At 36.0% G+C, this 20089-nt stretch overlaps 1 long non-coding RNA gene and 1 pseudogene across 21 annotated transcripts in view; both read left to right on the forward strand.

The window, feature by feature from the left end:
• The window catches only part of LOC133769792 (uncharacterized), a 94139-nt gene extending 74257 nt beyond the window's left edge, over positions 1-19882 (forward strand). For 18 of the 21 annotated variants that reach the window (XR_009867248.1, XR_009867245.1, XR_009867247.1 and 15 more), the window contains 8 exons: positions 461-590; positions 6196-6304; positions 9104-9227; positions 13608-13734; positions 14239-14423; positions 16518-16657; positions 17766-17879; positions 18528-19882. This is a non-coding gene — a long non-coding RNA (uncharacterized LOC133769792). Of the gene's footprint in view, positions 1-460; positions 591-1543; positions 1646-6195; positions 6305-9103; positions 9228-13607; positions 13735-14238; positions 14424-16517; positions 16658-17765; positions 17880-18527 lie in introns of all 21 variants that reach the window. The other 3 variants (XR_009867251.1, XR_009867257.1, XR_009867262.1) reach the window with 3 other exon arrangements.
• On the forward strand, positions 9434-9517 carry LOC133770808 (small nucleolar RNA SNORD116; annotated as a pseudogene).
• Positions 19883-20089: the final 207 nt, after the last annotated feature.

Raw genomic sequence — 20089 nt, forward strand, 5'->3', positions numbered from 1 at the left:
CAGACATACACCATTGCGATTTAATACAAATATCCTATCGTACTTTCATAGGATGTAGTTATAATGGCAATCTAATTATCAGAGTGATATGGGGTTGTTTTGGTCATTTAGTTTATCTGCTGCTGTTGAACCTGCAATGATCTCCTGTTAGTGCTATTTGTGATGGTGAATGGTTTTCCCTAGACTGGGATTCCTAGTGCCTCTAAGTGTGGGAAGGGAGACTAGCTCATGGAAGCGAAAAATGCCTCTAGGTCAGGCAGCACACTCATATTGGCAGTGTCATCCAGCACATGTCATCTAGTCAGTAGCTTCATCAAGTTTGGGAGGAGACCCCTGCAATGTAGGGAACATCAAAGCTATGCAGACAAAAATGCCTGTGGTGTGGGATCCCTGGACCATTTAAGTAAGGAAGGTCTGTGTTACACATCCTTATCTTCTCATCTTTGCTTCATTCTTGCAGCCCATGTGGTATCATCACAGATTTTATATGAAATAGTTACATTTTTTCACCTTGAGAAGTGACAGAATGGAGAGAATAATGAATGCATCTGACATCAAGAAATCCAGAGCCAGTTTGAATACTCAACATGGTAAGCATTTTGTCCTGACAATCCTGACATTCTTCTTAGGGAATCATAATACCCTAATAATGATGAGACCCTGGCTGTACTAGGCAATAATGGGGCTGGTCATTGACTGTGAGACTGATCTCCATGTCTGAATAGTGTGGGTCAGTGAGTCTCAAGGTTATAGGAAACTGAGTGCTCAGTATCTGCCACATAGCTCAGGTTCAAGGCTCATATTACATATGTGCTTGGATCAATGATGACTTTTAAAAACTGAAACATGTTAGAATATGACAAAATGAGTGACCAAACCACTTCTGTGATCTGAGGTCCAGCACAGGGGCCATCCTGGGAAGACATGTGGAACAAGTACAGTTTCATCAGCAACTGGTTTCCAAAAGGTGTGAGCTATTAGAAAACCAAACCACTCACATATATTAAAGCAAATGAATTAAACAAGCCCATGTACCCAATTGTGGTTTCATGGAAATTTTGAAGACTTAGTAAGTAGCATTTTGCCACACAGATTACCCAATGAATTTCTAATGTGAATTCGTATAACCACATAACTAAGTAGTCCATTAGAAAAATTGTGTTTTGCAGATCTGACATTGTGGCACATCAGGTTAAAATGCTACCTGCATGCCAACATCCCAAATGTGTGCCAATTCAAGTCCTGGCTGCTGCAATTCTGATCCAGTTCCCTGCTAATGTTCCTTGGAAAGCAGTTGAGGATGGCCCAAGTGCTTGGGTCCCTGCACCCACATTGGAGACCTGAATCAAGTTCCAGGCTCCTAATCTCACCCTGGCCTACCCTGGCCATTGCAGCCATTTGGGCAGTATACCATATATGGAAGATCTCTCTCTCTGTGGGTCTCTCCCTCTCTCTGTAACTCTGTCTTTCAAACAAACAAAACAAATCTAAAAATCAAATAAAAATTATATTCACTACTTCCCTAACATTCCTTGTACTTTAGATTGAGTGTGATGGACTCTCACTGCCGAAGCATTGAAGTAATGGTTTTGTCATTTGTACCATCTCTGTTTCCCAGGAGGAAACAAAATGACACATTCCTAAGGTAACAGCCAATTTTTAGTAGCTATTCCATGTTAGCTTTTAAAAACTTTTTTTTAAATTTATCTAAAAAACAGTGTGACAGAGAGACAGACAGACAGACAGGGGGCTAAGTATTTGGGCTGTCTTTGGCTGCTTTCTCAGGCACATTAGCAGGGAGCTGAATCAGAAGCAGAACAACTGAGACTCAAATCACTGTCTAATAACCCACTGTGCCACAATGCAATTCTATGATCTGTTATTTTTAAAATTACTTAATTACCTCTTATGTTTTTTAAAGATTTTATTTATTTATTTGAGAGGTAGAGTTACAGACAATGAGAGGGAGAGACAGAGAGAAAGGTCTTCCTTCCATTGGTTCACTCCCCAGTGGCTCCAATGGCTGGAGCTGTGCCAATCCAAAGCCAGGAGCCAGGAGCCTCTTCCTGGTCTCCCACGTGGGTGCAGGGGCCCAAGGACTTGGGCCATCTTCCACTGCTTTCCCAAGCCATAGCAGAGAGCCAGACTGGAAGAGGAGCAGCTGGGACTAGAACTGGCACCCATATGGGATGCCAGTGCCACAGGCGGAGGATTAACCTACTGCACCACCACGCCAGCCCCGATTACTGCTCATTTTTTAATTAAACTTTTATTTAATATAATATTATTAATATTAATTTAATATAAATTTCCAAAGTACAGCTTATGGGTTACAATGGCTTCCCCCTCCCAAAACTTTCCTCCCACCCACAACCCTCCCCTTTCCCACTCCCTCTCCCCTTCCAATCACATCATGATTCATTTTCAATTCTCTTTATATACAGAAGATCAGTTTAGTATATACTAGGTAACGATTTCAACAGTTTACCCCCATATAGCAACACAAAGTGAAAAAAAAATACTGTTGGAGAACTAGTTATAGCATTAAATAAGAGTGTACAGCACATTAAAGACAGAGATCCTACATAATATTTTTTAAAAAAAATTAATTAATTTTCTATGCCATTTCCAATTTAACACCAGGTTTTTCCTTTTTTCATTTCCAATTATCTTTACATACAGAAGATCGATTCAGTATATAATTAGTAAAGATCTCATCAGTTTGTACCCACGCAGAAACACAAAGTGTAAAAATACTGTTTCAGTACTAGTTATAGCATCACTTCACATTGGACAACACATTAAGGACAGATCCCACATGGGATGTAAGTACACAGTGACTCCTGTTGCTGACATAACAATTTGACACTCCTGTTCATGGCGTCAGTAATCTCCCTAGGCTCTAGTCATGAGTTGCCAGGGCTATGGAAGCCTTTAGAGTTCGCTGGCTTTGATCTTATTCCGATAGGGTCATAGTCAAAGTGGAAGTTCTCTCCTCCCTTCAGAGAAAGGTACCTCCTTCTTTGATGGCCCCATTCTTTCCACTGGGATCTCACTCGCAGAGATCTTTCATTTAGGTCTGAACAGAAATTGATCACTTGGACTAGTGAGATGGCATTGGTACATGCCACCTTGATGGGATTGTATTGTAATCCCCTGGCACATTTCTAACTCCATCATTTGGGGCAAGTCTGTGCATGTCCCAAATTGTACATCTCCTCCCTCTCTTTTTCCACTCTTAAATTTAACAGGGATCACTTTTCAGTTAAAATTTAAACACCTAAGAATAATTGTGTGTTAATTACAGAGTTCAACCACTAGTACTAGAACAACAACAACAACAACAAATACTAAAAAGGATAAAGTATTACATTGTACATCTAGAGTCAGGACAAGAGCTGATGGATTAAAGACTTAAATCTACGACCCAAAACCATCAAATTATTAGAGAGCACTGGAGAAACCCTGCAAGATATAGGTACAGGCAAAGACTTCTTGGAAAAGACCCCAGGAGCACAGGCATTCAAAACCAAAATTAACATTTGAGATTGCATCAAATTGAGAAGTTTCTGTACTTCAAAAGAAACAGTCAGGAAAGTGAAGAGGCAACCGACAGAATGGGAAAAAATATTTGCAAACTATACTACAGATAAAGGGTTGATAACCAGAATCTACAAAGAAATCAAGAAAATCCACAACAACAGAACAAACAACCCACTTAAGAGATGGGCCAAGGACCTCAATAGACATTTTTCAAAAGAGGAAATCCAAATGGCCAACAGACACATGAAAAAATGTTCAAGATCACTAGCAATCAGAGAAATGCAAATCAAAACCACAATGAGGTTTCACCTTACCCTGGTGAGAATGGCTCACATTCAGAAATCTACCAACAATAGATGCTGGAGAGGATGTGGGGAAAAAGGGACACTAACCCACTGTTGGTGGGAATGCAAACTAGTGAAGCCACTATGGAAGTCAGTCTGGAGATTCCTCAGAAACCTGAACATAACCCTACCATGCAACCCAGCCATCCCACTCCTTGGAATTTACCCAAAGGAACTTAATTTGGCTAATAAAAAAGCCATCTGCACATTAATGTTTATTGCAGCTCAATTCACAATAGCTAAGACCTGGAACCAACCCAAATGCCCTTCAACAGTAGACTCGATTACTGGTTATTTTTAAAAATTATTAGCAGTTTGTTTTTTTGTGAGATGGTTCATATGAACAGTATTTGATATGATTAATATGATGAGCTATCTGAGACATCAATCTGCTTCTTAATTATTTTTGCTTTTTGCTATTTTGAATAACATCTGGAACATCCTACTGGAGGTATAAGTTAATATATTTATGGATGAATTAACAGTGGGAACTTACGCTTTGTGTAAATTTGGAAATGGAGCATACAAATGTATCACATTCCTTTCAAACATAATCTCTTTCTGAAGGTCAACCTGTACCAAAACTCTAGATTTCATTTGGATAAATTTATTACTTCCTTTGTATCATGACCTGAAGGAAAGTTTTGGATATAATTCTGCCTCTCATCCACAAGGGCCAATGGGAATTGTCACATGGTAAACATATTGTTTTAAAATATTGACAGTCCTCTTAGGAATCATCATGCTCCAATGACAATGAGACTCTGGCTATTCTTGGTAGTCATGGGTTTGGTCATTGACTGTTTACTGTAACTATGATTGAGTAATGTGGATCCGTGAGTCTCAGGCTGACAGAAAGTAATATGGATCAGTGAGTCTCAGAGTCTTCCATTTGCCTTAAGCTCAAGTTCCTTTTCTTACATGTGCTTGGATCAATAACTTTAAAAACTTGTTTCATTGGAATGTGAACAAAGTGGCGACTAAACCACTTCTGTGAGCTGAGATTCATTACAAAGACCTTACTAGGCAGACATGTGAAGGGAGTTCTGATAGTTAGTAGAAGTACCCAGAGGAACTGGGGTATCTGAAAGATAACTGAGCACATGTCTTGAGAAAATTAATTTTACATTTGTCTATAAATTTCTGAATGTGGAATAAAATGAAAACGCTTAGAGTGTTTTATAGGTATGCTGTAGAAATAGACTCTGAAAAAAATAAACACTTGAATAGTGAGACTCCCAGGAGATTTCTGTGCTTGCAACTGACTCACTCACACCTTCACCTGTGTTGCCAAAATATTCTGAGTGATGGTCAATTTATGCAGGGTGCTTAGATAGTCAAAATTCAAAGATCGTTTTTATTTCCAATTATTTATTAAGTGAAACCACTAATTTTTAAAAAATTGACAGGTAAACAATATATTTACTTATGCACAGTATGGCATTTTGAAGTATATAAATGTAGAATTGTAAAATCTAGATTATTAGATCACCTTATACAGTTAGCATTTTTATAATAAGACTGCTTAGCATCTGCTCTACTTTTATTTTCATTTTCCAGAATACGGTGTATCTCTTAGTGTGGTCACCTTGCTCTATGATAGGTCTCTTGGATTTAGTCCCCGTATCTATGTGTAGTTCTATATCCTTTAAACAGCCTCCCCTCATACTCTGTTAACCACCATTCTATTCCTTCCTCATGTGAGATCAACATTTTTGGATTCTACATATGAGTGATATTATGTGATATTTGTTTTTTGGTGCCTGACTTACATCTTTTAATGTAATATCCTCCAGGCTCTTCTTTGTTGTTTCAAATTACAGGATTAAGTTAAACAATTATAACAGCTTAGCTTACTGCCAACCCATTCACTAGAATTAGAATAATTTTTTTTCTTAGTCCCTAATTTTTCCTGTCAGGATTCAAGTGATTTTTGTATACATCTGGGTACATGATTCTACCACATGCTGCATCAGACATTTTTAGAGAGGAAATACTTGTATTTCCAATTTTTGGACTTCCATGTTTTATTGGCCAATTTCATATACTATAGTCAATGAATTGCTACTACATTCAAAGAGATTCCAGTTAGAATAATTATTCTGAAGTGGACTGCTAAATTAATTTTGAAGTGAATGTTTTATAAAAAAATTTATATGTACCTCTGTAATCATAGATAGAAGCATGATTGTTATAACATAGGTGACACAATGAATGTCTACTGTGAATTCTTTTATACATTAATAACTAAAGATTTCATTAAGAGTATTTTCATAATTTCTTTATTTTATCTTATTATACTTTGTAGATTAGGTGCCACATAATTCCATGAAATCTCACCCCAAATGCAATGAAGTACTGATTTTATTATTTATACCAACATATCTGGAAAAGAGAAGAGACAATACACTCCTGAGGTAATATCCAATTTTTAGTAAAAATATTTATGAGTTATTTTATTATTAATTTAAATAATCAAAAATTCCATTGAGTAGGTAAAGAGTCAGTTAATAGAACCAATATTAGGCACTAATAATTTGATTAATTGTCTATGACTTCATGATATATATATATATATATATATATATTCATGATATATACATATATATATCACTAAAACTTCACAAAAATCTTAGAACAAATAATTGAATGCAACAGAATACATAGTCAACATGCAAAAATCAATAGCTATTGTTGTTCACCAATAGTGAATTATCTAAAAATAAAGAAAATAATCTTTGGGCCAGTATTGTGGCATAGCAGGTTAAGTAACTACTTGCTAAGCCAGTATATCACATATGGACATTGGTTTGTGTCCTCACTGCTTCACTTTTAATCCAGATTCCTGCTAATGCACCTTACAAAGCAGTGGAAGATGACCTAAATGCTTGGTTCCCTGCCGTACATGTAGAAGATGTGGATGAAATTCTAGGCTCCTGGATTCAGCCTGGCCTAGCCCAAGCCATTGAGGCCATTTGTAGAATGACCAGTAGATGGAGGATCTCTCTCTCTCTCTCTATGTATCTATCTCTTCTTTAAAAAAAATAAATCTTTTGAAAAAAGAAAGACATCCACTTTCTAATAATTGCAAATAAAATAAAAACAAAAACCCAGGAATAAATTATTCAAAGAGGTATAATATTTTTACAATGAAAACTATAAAATATTGATGAAAAAAAGAGAAATTGAGGAAGACATAAGAAATGGAAAAGACACCACTTGTTCATAGATGGAAAGAATAATATTGTTAGAATATCTGTATTATGCAAAGTGCTACACAGATTCAGTGCAATCTCTAGCAAAATACCGATGGTTTCACAAAACTAGGAAAAACACTACTAAAATTTGTATGGAACCACAGAGCAAAAATAACAAAGTAAGAGCCATTATACTACCTGACTTTAATATACAACAAAGCTATGTTTTTGACATAAAAATAAACCTATAAACCAATTAAATGGAATAGAAGCCTAGAATTAAATCTGTATACCTAGAGCCTACTGAAACTTGGGAAAAGTGCTAAAAATGTGCATTGGAGAATGTATTTTTAATGAATGGTTCTAAAATTGCATATCCATGTGCAAAAGATTAAAAGCAAACTTCTAGCTATCACCATGTAAAAAAATCAACTCAAAATGTATTAAAAACCTAAAGGTAAGTCATGAAATTATTAAATAGGGGAAATTTCTCAGGGCAATTGGAATAGGCAAGGACAGTTTTAGAGAAGACCCTCAAAAGCACAGGAAAGAAAAACTAAAATGTGTATGAGATCACACCAAAATAAAAGTTTCTGAACACCCAAGTAAACAATCAACAGAGTGAAGAGATACCATCCAGAATTGAAGAAAATATTTGCAAGATGTATATCTGATAGGGATTAATAACAGGAATATTTAAGAAACTCAATCAACAACAATCATTATCATCATCCAATTACGAATGGGCAGTAGATCTAAACAGACATTTTTTTCAAAGAAAGACATATAAATGACAAACAGGTACATGAAAAAATGTTCAACATTACTAATCATAAGAGAAATGAAAGTCAGACCCACAGTGGGACACCACCTCTAGGCTATTATAAAAAAGACAAAAGATAACAAGTGCTGGTGAGGGTGTGGATGAAAGGGAACCTCTGCATCCTCTTGGTAAGAATGAGGGAGGGAGGGTGTAATGGCAAGTATCATTATGTCTTTAAAACTCTATAAAAGAAATTTGTTCTATTTTATAAATTTTTTAAATAATAAAAAAAGAAAACAGTATGAAGATTCTTCAAAAAACTAAAAAAAAAAAAGATACGATCTAGTAATCCCATTACTAGATATATATCCAACGGAAATTAAATCCGCTGTCAAAGAGACATTTGCATGCCTATGTTTATTGTAGAACTGTTCACAATACCAAAGAAATAGAAACAACCCAAGTGTCCTTTCATTGATGAACAAATAAAGAAAGTCTGGTACATATACATAATGGAATACTATTCAACCATAAAAATGATGAAGTGCTACCATTTGGGACAATATGAATGGGAATAGAAACCAGGTACAGAAGTATAAATACCACTTATCTCCCTCATAAATGGAATCTTAAAAAGTTGATGTAACTGAAGTTGACAGTAAAATGGTCACTACAAAAAACTAGGGAGAGTAGTGAGGAGAAAGTTAAGTGAAAACATTGATTAATTGTTACTTAGTTATGGTTAGAAAGAAGAAATAAATTCTGGTGTTCTATTGCACAACTGGATGACTATAAATAATGATAATGTAATATGTTTAAAAACAAATAATTTTGAACATTTTCAATATAAATAATAAATTTTTGAAAGGATAGGTATGCTTACCATTTTTGAACATTACACATTGCATAACATGTATTGAAACATGACATGGTACTCCATAAATATGTACAAGTTTAAAATTTCAGTTAAAATAAAAAGGAAGTATCCAGAAAATAATTATTTATATACTGAATATGTGCAGACTTTCTTGTCCTATTTCCTAAACAATAGAGTATAACAACTGTTTACATAGCGTTTACATTGTAATATATAAGTAAAGATGTTTTAAAGTGTACAAAAGGGTTTATGTAGCTCATATGTGAATACTGTGCTGTTTTATTCAAGGGACTCAGGTACCCATAGATTGTGTTATTCTTGGGGGATTGTGGAACAAATCCTTACGAATACTGAGGAATGTCTATATTTAATCCCACAGGTTTATGTGGACCAAGTACTAAGGCATATGGAAGAGTTTGTTCCTTGAGAATTATGGAAATAATTTTGCTAACTTATCCTCAGAGACCTTTATTTTTGCATATTGATGTGGGAATTCTCAAAGAGTAAGTATTTTGTCCTGAAAATACTGATATACCCTTAAGAGAATAATAACTCTACAATGACATTGAAACTCTGGTTATGCTAGGCAGCTATGGGAGTGGTCATTGACTATGGCATTGATCTCCATGATCTAATAGTGTATCCTGGGATTGAGTACTCTGTTTCTGTCACATAGCTCACGTTCAGGGTCCCTTTAATAAATGTGTCTGGATTTATAATGACTTAAAAAACTAGAAACTTTGGAAATCTGAACAAAATGAGTGATTTAACTACTTCTTGTGAGCTGAGGTCCAGCATGGATACCATATTAGGCAGACATGGGAAATCAATTCAATTTGGTCAGAAGCTAGTTTCAAGAAGACCTGTGGTATTGTAAAATTAACCTGTTCACATATGTTAGAGCAAATGATCTATATATAGGTCTATATATAGGTCTCTGAATAATATTGAAGATTACATGACAACTCTTTGAGAACTTAGCTGGCAGCATCCATACATCTAATCAGTAGACCCTGATGAAATTGTGGAGGTGGCAGGGCCAGCTCCTGAGCCATTCACACCATTTTTTAGATTCCACAGTCTTATCAGTGTGAATCAGCATGTCTGTTAATCAATTAGAAAGCAAATTTCCTTGATTTTCATTATTTATTAATTACATAAAATAAATTAGTAGATTGTATTCACAGGGTTATCTTATTTTGATTTTAATTTGCTTGTCAACCCAGTCTCGAGGATCAGAATAGTGGTTTTTTATTATTATTCTTCCTTTCACTCAAGGAGAAAGTTTTTAGACATTTAATGGTACAATGAATTAAGATGCTTCATTAATAATTTTAATGTAAGGCAATTAAATATTAAGTCTTGGAATTTCATGGTTTTTCAATGGCAAATATTCATTATTCCTTCACCAGGTTTATGTATAATTAGAAAGAAATTCTATTTTTAGTGAATAATACTCAGGAGACACTTTGGATAGTCATTTCCTATAAACTGTGAGCAGGTGTTACTCAATTGGAAAGATTTTGTTTCAAAATTCTCTTCATTTTCCCTGTGCTTTGTAGAATGGCAGTACTTTTGGCATTGCATGGAATTGTCACTACCATGTCAAAGAAGTGCTGATTTTGTCATTCCTACCTAATTCGCTCCCTGAATCAGGTCAAAATAATATACTCTAAAGGGAATATAAATTTTTAATTAATTTACTATTTATAGCATATTTTATACTGTTTTTCTGTAACCAAGTGAACATTGGTTTTGTGAAGAGTTCATTAATCCAAATGGTGTGAGGCCTTGGTTACATTTTGAGACATTCAGTGCTTTAATCTTTTTTTTTCCGAAGGTTTTTGTGCTTTCTGCCTTTTAAACATTAGAAACATCCTAGTGTAGCTATGTTAGTATATGAAGGTATATAATTAACCCTCCTGCATTGTGTATGCTTGGAAAACAAACATATATGCTTCTCATCTTTCCCTACTTTTACTGTTTCCACAGATTGATGTGGATCATGTTCTAAGTTTTATATGAAAGAGTGTGTTGTGTCCTCTTGAGAGGTACATGAAAGAAAATATTGAGAATAAATCTACTTCCTATAATCAAGGGCCAGTAGGAATGCTCATGTGGTTTGCATTTTATTCTAAAAATACTAATATTCCTCTTAGGGAATGACAATACTCTAAGAATATTGATACTCATTATGTTAGGCAGTGGTGGGACTCACCATTGACTGTGATATTTGTCTCCAAGATTGAATGGTATGAGTCATTGAGTCTCAAGGTAACAGAAATATTGCATACTCACTATCAGCAGTGTATTTCAGACTTAAGGTACCTTTTATAAATATGCCTGGGTCAGTGATTTTAATTAAAAAATATCTCATTGGAATGTGTGACCAAACCCTATCTACGACCTGAGATTCTGTGCAGGGACTATGTAGGCAAACATGTAGAGGACATGTTGTTGGTCAGGTAATAGTACCCACAGAGAATAGGGTATTCAAAAGCTAACCTAACTACATATGTTAGATGAAATGAATTAACAGAGGTTTTTAAGTACAAATCTTGAGGATGACAAAGCAACTATTTGAGTGCCTGGCTGGCATCATTCCTTCATACACTTGCAAAAACCAGACCCTGGGGAACCAACACATGAATAGTAAGGCCTTAGGAGATATGTTTGTGCCTAGCCATGAACCACTCATACAATTGCTTGAATGTTACCATCTTCTCAGAAGGGAGAAGTCTGCAGTCAATTACATGGTCATTTAAATAAATACTTTGGTCTTGTTATGTACAGGAGATATCTTTAACATGGGGAGTGGATTTTAATCAGGAGACTGGCTCAGGGCATGTTTGAATTTGCTTGCTTGCTGAGTCCTAAGACTGAACAGCTTTTTTTTTCCTGTCATCCAAAGTGCAGTTTTTGTACATTGCTGTGATTCAAGCAGATGCTACCATTAAATATATTTAAAAGATTTATTTTTTTATGAAAGTCAGAGAAAGGAAGAGACAGAGATAGAAATCTTTAATCTACTGGTTCAGTCCCCAAATGGCCATAACAGCCAGAGCTGGCCCAGGCCAAAGCCAGGAGCCAGAAACTTCATCCTGGTCTCCCACATGGTTGGAGGGGCCTCAGTATTGGGGCCATCTACTGCTGTCTTCCTATGTGCATTATCAGGAAGCTGGGTAAGAAGCAGAATAGCTGGGACTTGAATCACACTCTGATATGGGATGCCAGTGTTGCAATTGGTGACTTAATCTACGCTGCCACAATCCTAGCGCCTAAACATTTGTAATTATGAAATCATAAAATTTCCAATCCCTGAAATTTTATGTGGATTTTATTGCCTAATATTCATATCTTGATGGGATTGTATTGGAATCCCCTGCCACGTTTCTGTCTCCACCATTTGGGGCAAGTACGATTGAGCATATCCCAAATTATACATCTCCTCCTTTTCTTATTCCTACTCTTATATTTAACAGGGATCACTTTTCAGTTAAAATTTAAACACCTAAGAATAATTGTGTGTTAATTACAGAGTTCAACCAATAGTACTAGAACAAAAAAAAATACTAAAATGGATAAAGTATTACATTGTACATCAACAGTCAGGACAAGAGCTGATCAAGTCACTGTTTCTCATAGTGTCCATTCAACTTCAACAGGTTTCCCCTTTGGTGCTCAGTTAGTTGTCACTCAATCGGACTTGCCCCAAATGGTGGAGTTAGAAATGTGCCAGGGGATTCCAATACAATCCCATCAAGGTGGCATGTACCAATGCCATCTCACTAGTCCAAGTGATCAATTTCTGTTCACATTCGATGGCTCTGATAGGTCTAAGAGTCAAAGGGATCACACAAACAAGACTAGTGTCTGCTAATACTAACTGATAGAATCAAAAAGGGAGAGAAAGATCCAACATGGGAAGCGGGATACACAGCAGACTCATAGAATGGCAGATGTCCTAAATAGCACTCTGGCCTCAGAATCAGCCCTTAAGGCATTCGGATCTGGCTGAAGAGCCAATGAGAGTATTTTAGGCATGGAAAGCCAAAACACTCTGGGAAAAAAAAAAAAGAAGACCTAAACGAAGGATCTCTGTGCGTGAGATCCCAGTGGAAGGAATGGGTCATCAAAGATGGAGGTACCTTTCTCTGAAGGGAGGAGAGAACTTCCACTTTGACTATGACCCTGTCTGAATAATATCGAAGTCAGCGAACTCTAAAGGCTTCCATATACTTGGCAACTCATGACTAGAGCCTAGGGAGATTACTGATGCCATAAACAAGAGTGTCAAATTGTTAAGTCAGCAACAGGAGTCACTATGTACTTACTTCTCATGTGGGATCTGTCCTTAATGTGTTGTCCAATGTGCAGTGATGCTATAACTAGTACTGAAATAGCATTTTACACTTTGTGATTCTGTTTGGGTGCAAACTGATGCAATCTTTACTTAATATATACTAAACTGATCCTCTGTATATAAAGATAATTGAAAATGAATCTTGATGTGAATGGAATGGGAGAGGGAGCGGGAGATGGGAGGGTGCGAGTGGGAGGGAAATTATTGGAGGGGAAAGCCATTGTAATCCATAAACTGTACTTTGGAAATTTATATTTACTAAATTAAAAAAAAATTCATATCTCTTTCAGAAATTCCCTATGCACTTAAAGGGAGATCTTAGTTTAATGAGTGATGTTAAGGTGGCCTCTTGGGAAACTTTGAGCAGGTTTCAATACATTCTTGTTCAAAGGAATAAGTGTACTTTTTCTTGTTATACAGATGATTAATGATATGATCAATTATTTGTAACCTCTTAGTAGACATACAAGTTGGAAGATTTTCTTTCTCAACACCTCTGTTTCCTCTTTGTGGTTTGTAGGTTCAAAGTGGTATTGGAATTGCATGGATTCCTTGCTGCCATACCCATGAAAGCTGACACCAGTGAAGAGCTTATTTTGTCACTACAAACTTCCTTATGAGCAGGAACATGATGATGCATTCTTGAGGTAACATTTAATTTTTAGTAATTTATACTTGGTTATTTTTACTATCGGTTTCAAGTATTCAGGAATTTAATTGGTATGATGTGGAGTCTGCTAACAGATATTGTAAGGCCCTAATCTGAAGAGTGGTGAGTATTTAGAACAGTGGTTAAGACTCTGCTTTGGATACCCACATTCCACATCTCTGCCTAGATTCAGGTCCTGGTTCTGCTCTTGATTCTGACTTCTGTTGCACATTCTTGGTGGATACAGGTGATGACTCAAATGGTTGAGTCCCTGCCAACCACATGGGACACCCTAATAGAGTTCCTAGATCCTGGCTTGGCCTGACCCAGTCCTGGCTGTTTATGCACTTGGAGAATGAACCAACAGAAGGGATATTTCTCTCTCCCTTTTCCCTCTCCCTTCTATCTGCCTCTCAAAAACAAATTAGAAAAAATCATTAAAATATCTGATAAGTAGTCTAAAGTTTCTATTCTTTTTAAAATGATTTTTGCACTTTCTTAGTTTCCCTAGAAACTCCTCATAATGGAATGAGGCATGGAGAATGGTGGAGAGGCTGTTTGTCACTGGTGGCAAAGGGATGTTTGGATCTACTAAGGCTTGTGCTTACCTTATCGCCAGTGAGTCCTCAAGAATGTGACCTGATGAGCATCAGAGAGTTGAGTGGGAAGTGACTCATGGTGAGAGGGGTAAGTGTCTATGTTTTTCATTCTACATGCTCCTCAGCCTACCTAGTCATGTATAACTGTGTGCCTCCTCTCTGCATTGCTATAACCGCTATGGCTGGAATCAGCTGTGGTATAAGCTATGTGATCTAACTCTATGCAGCCTCTGCAAATTGCTATTTTTCCAAGCTCAAGCATGTTGAGTGCTCTGAGCTATGTTTAGACAATTGTTCCTTCATCTATCATAGATTTTTGTCACTTTCTCGTGCCTAATCCATTGGGTCATCTTAGAAGATAAAGTATGAGGTTGAATATACAAAAATAAATGTGTATTGTTATGAATGAAATGTTCACCAGGCCAACATTTTCCTGGAACTGTGGACATACTCATATGGTCTGATTGCTCATTAAATTAATATGGCAGGAAATATTTGACAATGTTGGCTATAATGGAGGCTAGAGAGTAATACAATAATGGTTGGGATAATATTGCAAACATCCTAGGAGAGTAATATATTAGCTAATTTAATATACAGGTATATAACTGAACACTATTCTCATATTGATGTCTGGTGGACCAATCTACATGTTTACTTGTATACTTCTCATTTTTTTCACTTTTACTCCATTTCTTTGACAAGGACAAAGCAATAGACTTCACATGAGAGAGTTCATTCATTCCTACTGAGATAGATATAACATAAAGGACAAGATTGAAAATTTTTTCTGCCATTCCATCCTTATGGGACAGTGGGACTTTTGAGATTATTGCATATGTTGTCCCTAAAATATTAGTATTTCCTGTGGGCTTATATAAAATTCTAATGTACAATTTATTCTGGGGAGACATTTCTAGGTCATCAATGGGCAGGAGCTGTCTCTATTATTGAAGAGGGTGTGTTGAGTGGGTTCCACAGCAATGTACTCTCAAGTGTCCAGATTCTTTTACTTCTATGACAAAAACAGGGCCACCTTTTAAAACTTGCATATATCTGTGGTAACCATAATAGTTTATCTTGTTGAAAAATACAGAAAAGAAGAGTTACATAATTACTTTTGTGAAAATGAAGTCCCACACAGATACTCACAGTAAGAAAACTGTATGGAGAGTTCAATTTTTCCCTAGCAAGGACTCTGGTATTGAAAAGCTAACATGCTTTTAATGCATTAGAGAAACTGAATTTGACAATGGTCTGTACATATCCAGTTTGGAAATGAAATTATAACTCTCAGTGCTTGGCTACCAGCATATATGGGCTTTGTAGCAAATACCATGGAGAACCAGCACATTACTAGTGAATATTAAGAAACAGATCAATATTTACATGTTTGATAAACCTGATGACATAGCATTCTCTAGGTGCCTTCACAGGGAATTAGAAACTTTGAGACATACAGTTTTTCATTTTTTGATTTGTCTCTTCTTTATCCATTTTAATTTGTTCGTTGAGTAATTAGCAAAGTTGAGATCAGTAAATCACATTTAAGCTGCTTCTCTGAGCATTTTTAAAGATACTCAAAATGTTATAATCAAATGTGTTCATTGTCACATCTAGACTTTCTAGTTACATTAAGATTGTTGAAAAATGATTTATATTACAGGCTTTCTTCAGAATCAAGATGAAATATTGAATTTATGGATATATTTTACATGAAGAATGACCAGGACACTTCAGATTATTGCATTTGAGTGTACTCTTTCACTAGATTTTTATTTTAGGGCAAATTAAAGCTTAGACTTACTGTGTTGAGATAGACCATAGTTTGTTTACTCTGCACATGAGAGTTAGATCTGTGTTTTATAACCTTCAATCTTAGTGGAATGTGAATGTTTTATCTAACATAATTATTAGCTGGCTACTTTATGTGTGTTGAACCTTACTGGGGTGAAGGGAGAACTGTGTGTGAAGTTTGTGCAGATGACACACAGAGGACTTAACAGCATTAACCTTTCCTAGTATGTTCACAGCACAGGGTACCTACTCTTCAAGGATTCTTTACTATTAAATTAGATTATATGTGTGTGTACGGGTGTGTGTGTTTTGTATACATACAGGTGCGTCTATATATGTATGCATGTTTCTCTTAAAATGTTTTTTTCCTAATCTTTCCTGTCAGGTGATAATAGAGGAAGGAAAGGAATCCGCCAATGCCCTTGCCTTAACTCTCAAATGTTAGCACCTCGAAATAGGCTGGAAATTTACTTACTAGTCAACTGTTCTCTATTCCTACCGATGATCTCTTGGATACTCTTGCAGGTATGCTTATATATATGGATAGAGAACTGAATGTTCAAAGGCCTAGCATAGATAGATCTTGATCTTTTTTCTAAAAGAGATTTATTTATTCATTTGAAAGTCACACACACACACACACGCACACACACAGAGATAGAGAGATAGAGAGATAGAGAGAGAGAGAGAGAGAGAGAGGTCTTCCATCCACTGGTTCACTCCCCAATTTGGCTGCAACGGCCAGAGCTGCGCCTAACTGAAGCCAGGAGCCAGGAGCTTCTTCCAGGTCTCCCACGCGGGTGCAGGTGTCCAAGGACTTGGACCATCTTCCACTGCTTTCCTAGGCCATAGCAGAGAGCTGGACCGAAAGTGGAGCAACCAGGTCTCAAACTGGCGCCCTTATGGGATGCTGGCACTACAGGCAGCAACTTTAGCCACTACACCACAGCATCGGCCCCAATCTTTTTCTTCTTAAGGTTGATGACATTTGGCTGTAGCTAAATAGTGTTAAAAACCCATCCAAGAGCAAGATGAATGCTGGTATAGTAATGGGAAATAATAGCTCTGTGGTCATAATATGTCTTCCTGAATGACGCGTTGAAGGGGTTGTCTTTGCCGAATAATCCTATCCCAAAACTGAATCTCTCATTATGTCTCAGCCTTTCATTTGTATGATTGGCTCATCCAGAGATCTTTTAATTTCTATGGCCAGATATTTCTCAGAAAAGTGCTTTTAGGTGTGAGATAAGCACCTTTGTGGGTTGTCTGTCATAGAAGAAGTTCTCAAATCTTCATTGCAAACAGATTTATAAATAGATTGATTTGAATGGTTTTGTGAATAACCTGAACAAATAACCTGAATAGGAAAATACAAATTATTTTTTAAAAGTAAGAGACTTAATTTTCAGTGGGATTCAAGGATACATTTGGTTTTGGAAATGCTCAGGGAGAAGGGCCCAGATGCCATTTGCTGATACTGAAATGTACAGTTACAGAACAGCTAGTTATGGCTTTATAGTTGCATTAAGGGCAGCTTCCAAATGAAACCAGTAGGAAAGAGTAGTGAAGAGTAAATTTCCAGAGTCCAGTCTATTCCACTAGAAGTAATCTTTTTCACTCTTTTTCACCTCAGAAGATGGCTTCCTGGGAACTTTTCTGGGAATGTATGATTACCAGTAAATTCCTGAAACAAGAGTCGTCCAGGAACCTCTTTGCCTACCTTTTGTCCAAGTGTCATCCTCTGATGGTAAGGTTTAGCTACAATAGTCCTTGCTTTCTAGGAGAAACCATATCTGAAGATAAATAGCTTTTGAGAACAATTTAATTATCTCCAAAGATCAGTTTGCATAATGGTTTAGAGATATAGCTTTTCTTATATATCTTCATAGCTTTTCTACATCATAGCCCTTTTTATCATCAATATAAAGGAATTTCTTAATTATTTTTCTCCCATGCAACAGACTGTTCTTTCACAGTTGGATTCATTGTGTTGCTAGAAAATTATTATATGCAGTAGACACAGTAGCATTTCAGCATCTGTCAGACTAGAAGGCTGACATGTAGTTTTATCTGAAATATAATGGATCAAATAAGTAAGTGATACAGAGCTTTAAGAAGCTGTAATATAGAAGGGAAGAAACAGATGCAAAATATGAGTTGGAGATAAAAACCCAGTGTGAATGTCTACCATCTTTGATGTTAGGAAATTTAAAAGTTGTGTTTTTCTCGCTATAGCATGGATCTGACTGCTGGGAATGGGTCTTTTTCTGTGTTTTCTGATTAGATTTGTTCTAGCACATGTAGGAGAAAAAGCAAACAGTGATGTTGTAGTCCCCTGACTCCTTATTAAATGTGTTTCATACCTTTGCTAATTTTTCCCAATGTGTCCTTTCAGATGATGACCACAAAATGAAGCAGATTTATTGCAAATGGTGCCATTACTTCCACCACCAGCTTCACCAAAACAATGATACAATCTTCCTTATGCTTGGAGACTCTTTCCTGTCTGGCAGTGGATACCTCCTGCAGATAAGAAATGCTTAACTGAGAAATGCTCATGTTGGGATATCATCGATGAGACTTTAATTTGGGCATGGTGACTGTTTCCCTTGCTGCCACTTGAATCAATCCCAGGAGCCTCAGTAGAGGAAATAATATAACACAAGAAGCTCACAATGGTGGAATTTCTCAGTGCTCCCATAAATACACACTTATAATTTTCTTTTGCCACATGGTATTTTTTTTAAAAAAATAGAATATATTAAAAGAAGTGGTATGATTTTTTTCAAAAATTCAAAGCATATTTAAATAACTAATATATAAATTAAGTACCTTGCTCTCTTCCAAATATATTCCCATAGTTTACCTCTCTTAAGGGTCATGTGCATTTTTTAGTGGATAGATATGCACGAACACACACACAATCTATTTTTGGGAAGGGTCTGTAAGTGGGGCCATATTGTAACACATTTTGTGCAAATTGCCTCTTTCATTTAACAATCTTTTCAATGGCCTTTTTATATTTCAATAATACATACACATCTGTGTTGTTTGTTGAATGACTGCATGACTGCTTAGATGAAATATTATTAAATGTTTTTAGCATCTCTCATTCATAGATAATTATGTTAGCACCAAATTTTTGTGCAGTGAACCTCCCCATATACCAAAAATTTGCATTTGTCTATTTTTCATGATAAATTACTTAGCAGTTGAAATGCTGGGATTAAGGATATGCACACTTCAAATTTTGAAAAATATTGTTAGATTTCTATTAAAAATGTGATTAACAGATTTATCTTCAAGTGGCAATAAATGAGATTGCCAACTTTCTGGTAACCTAACAGAAAATGAATTTTATAAATATTTAAGATTTTTGCCAATGTGATCACCCAAAATATTGTCTTAAATTGTATTTCTTTTGTTTTTGAGTTTAATCATTTTTCATATGTTTATTAGCCATCTGTATTTTTTAATTTCCTCTTTATGCCCAATTCAGGTGAATGGGGGAAATTCCAGTATCTTGGTTATTTTAAAGAGCTCATTTACTCTTGGGGAAATAAGCTTTGGATTGTCAAGCATTACAGATATTTTTCCACACTTTTTAACTTTGTTTTTGTTACAAGAATATGTATGATTGTTATATGTCCAAGTATAACCATGTTTGCTTTAATGGCTTCTGAGTTTCATGTCATTTTTGGAAAGATATATATTGAGCCCATAAAACCCTTCACCTATGTTAACTTCTAATTCTTTTGTGTTTCTTTAATTCCAATTCTAAAATCACAAGAATTTTTTGTTTTGAAACCTTAAAGTTGCCAAGTTATTTGCCATTACTTGCGATTATTTGCCAATAATTGCCCATTTATCTGTAATGCCATCTTGCGCATATGCTGTATTCTCATTTGTGACTGGCTCCATTTTTGTTCTGTGGATCTGTGTGTCTCTTCTGCCTCC

This window comes from Lepus europaeus, chromosome 11, assembly GCF_033115175.1.
Source record: "Lepus europaeus isolate LE1 chromosome 11, mLepTim1.pri, whole genome shotgun sequence".
In the NCBI taxonomy this organism is placed as follows: Eukaryota; Metazoa; Chordata; class Mammalia; order Lagomorpha; family Leporidae; genus Lepus; species Lepus europaeus.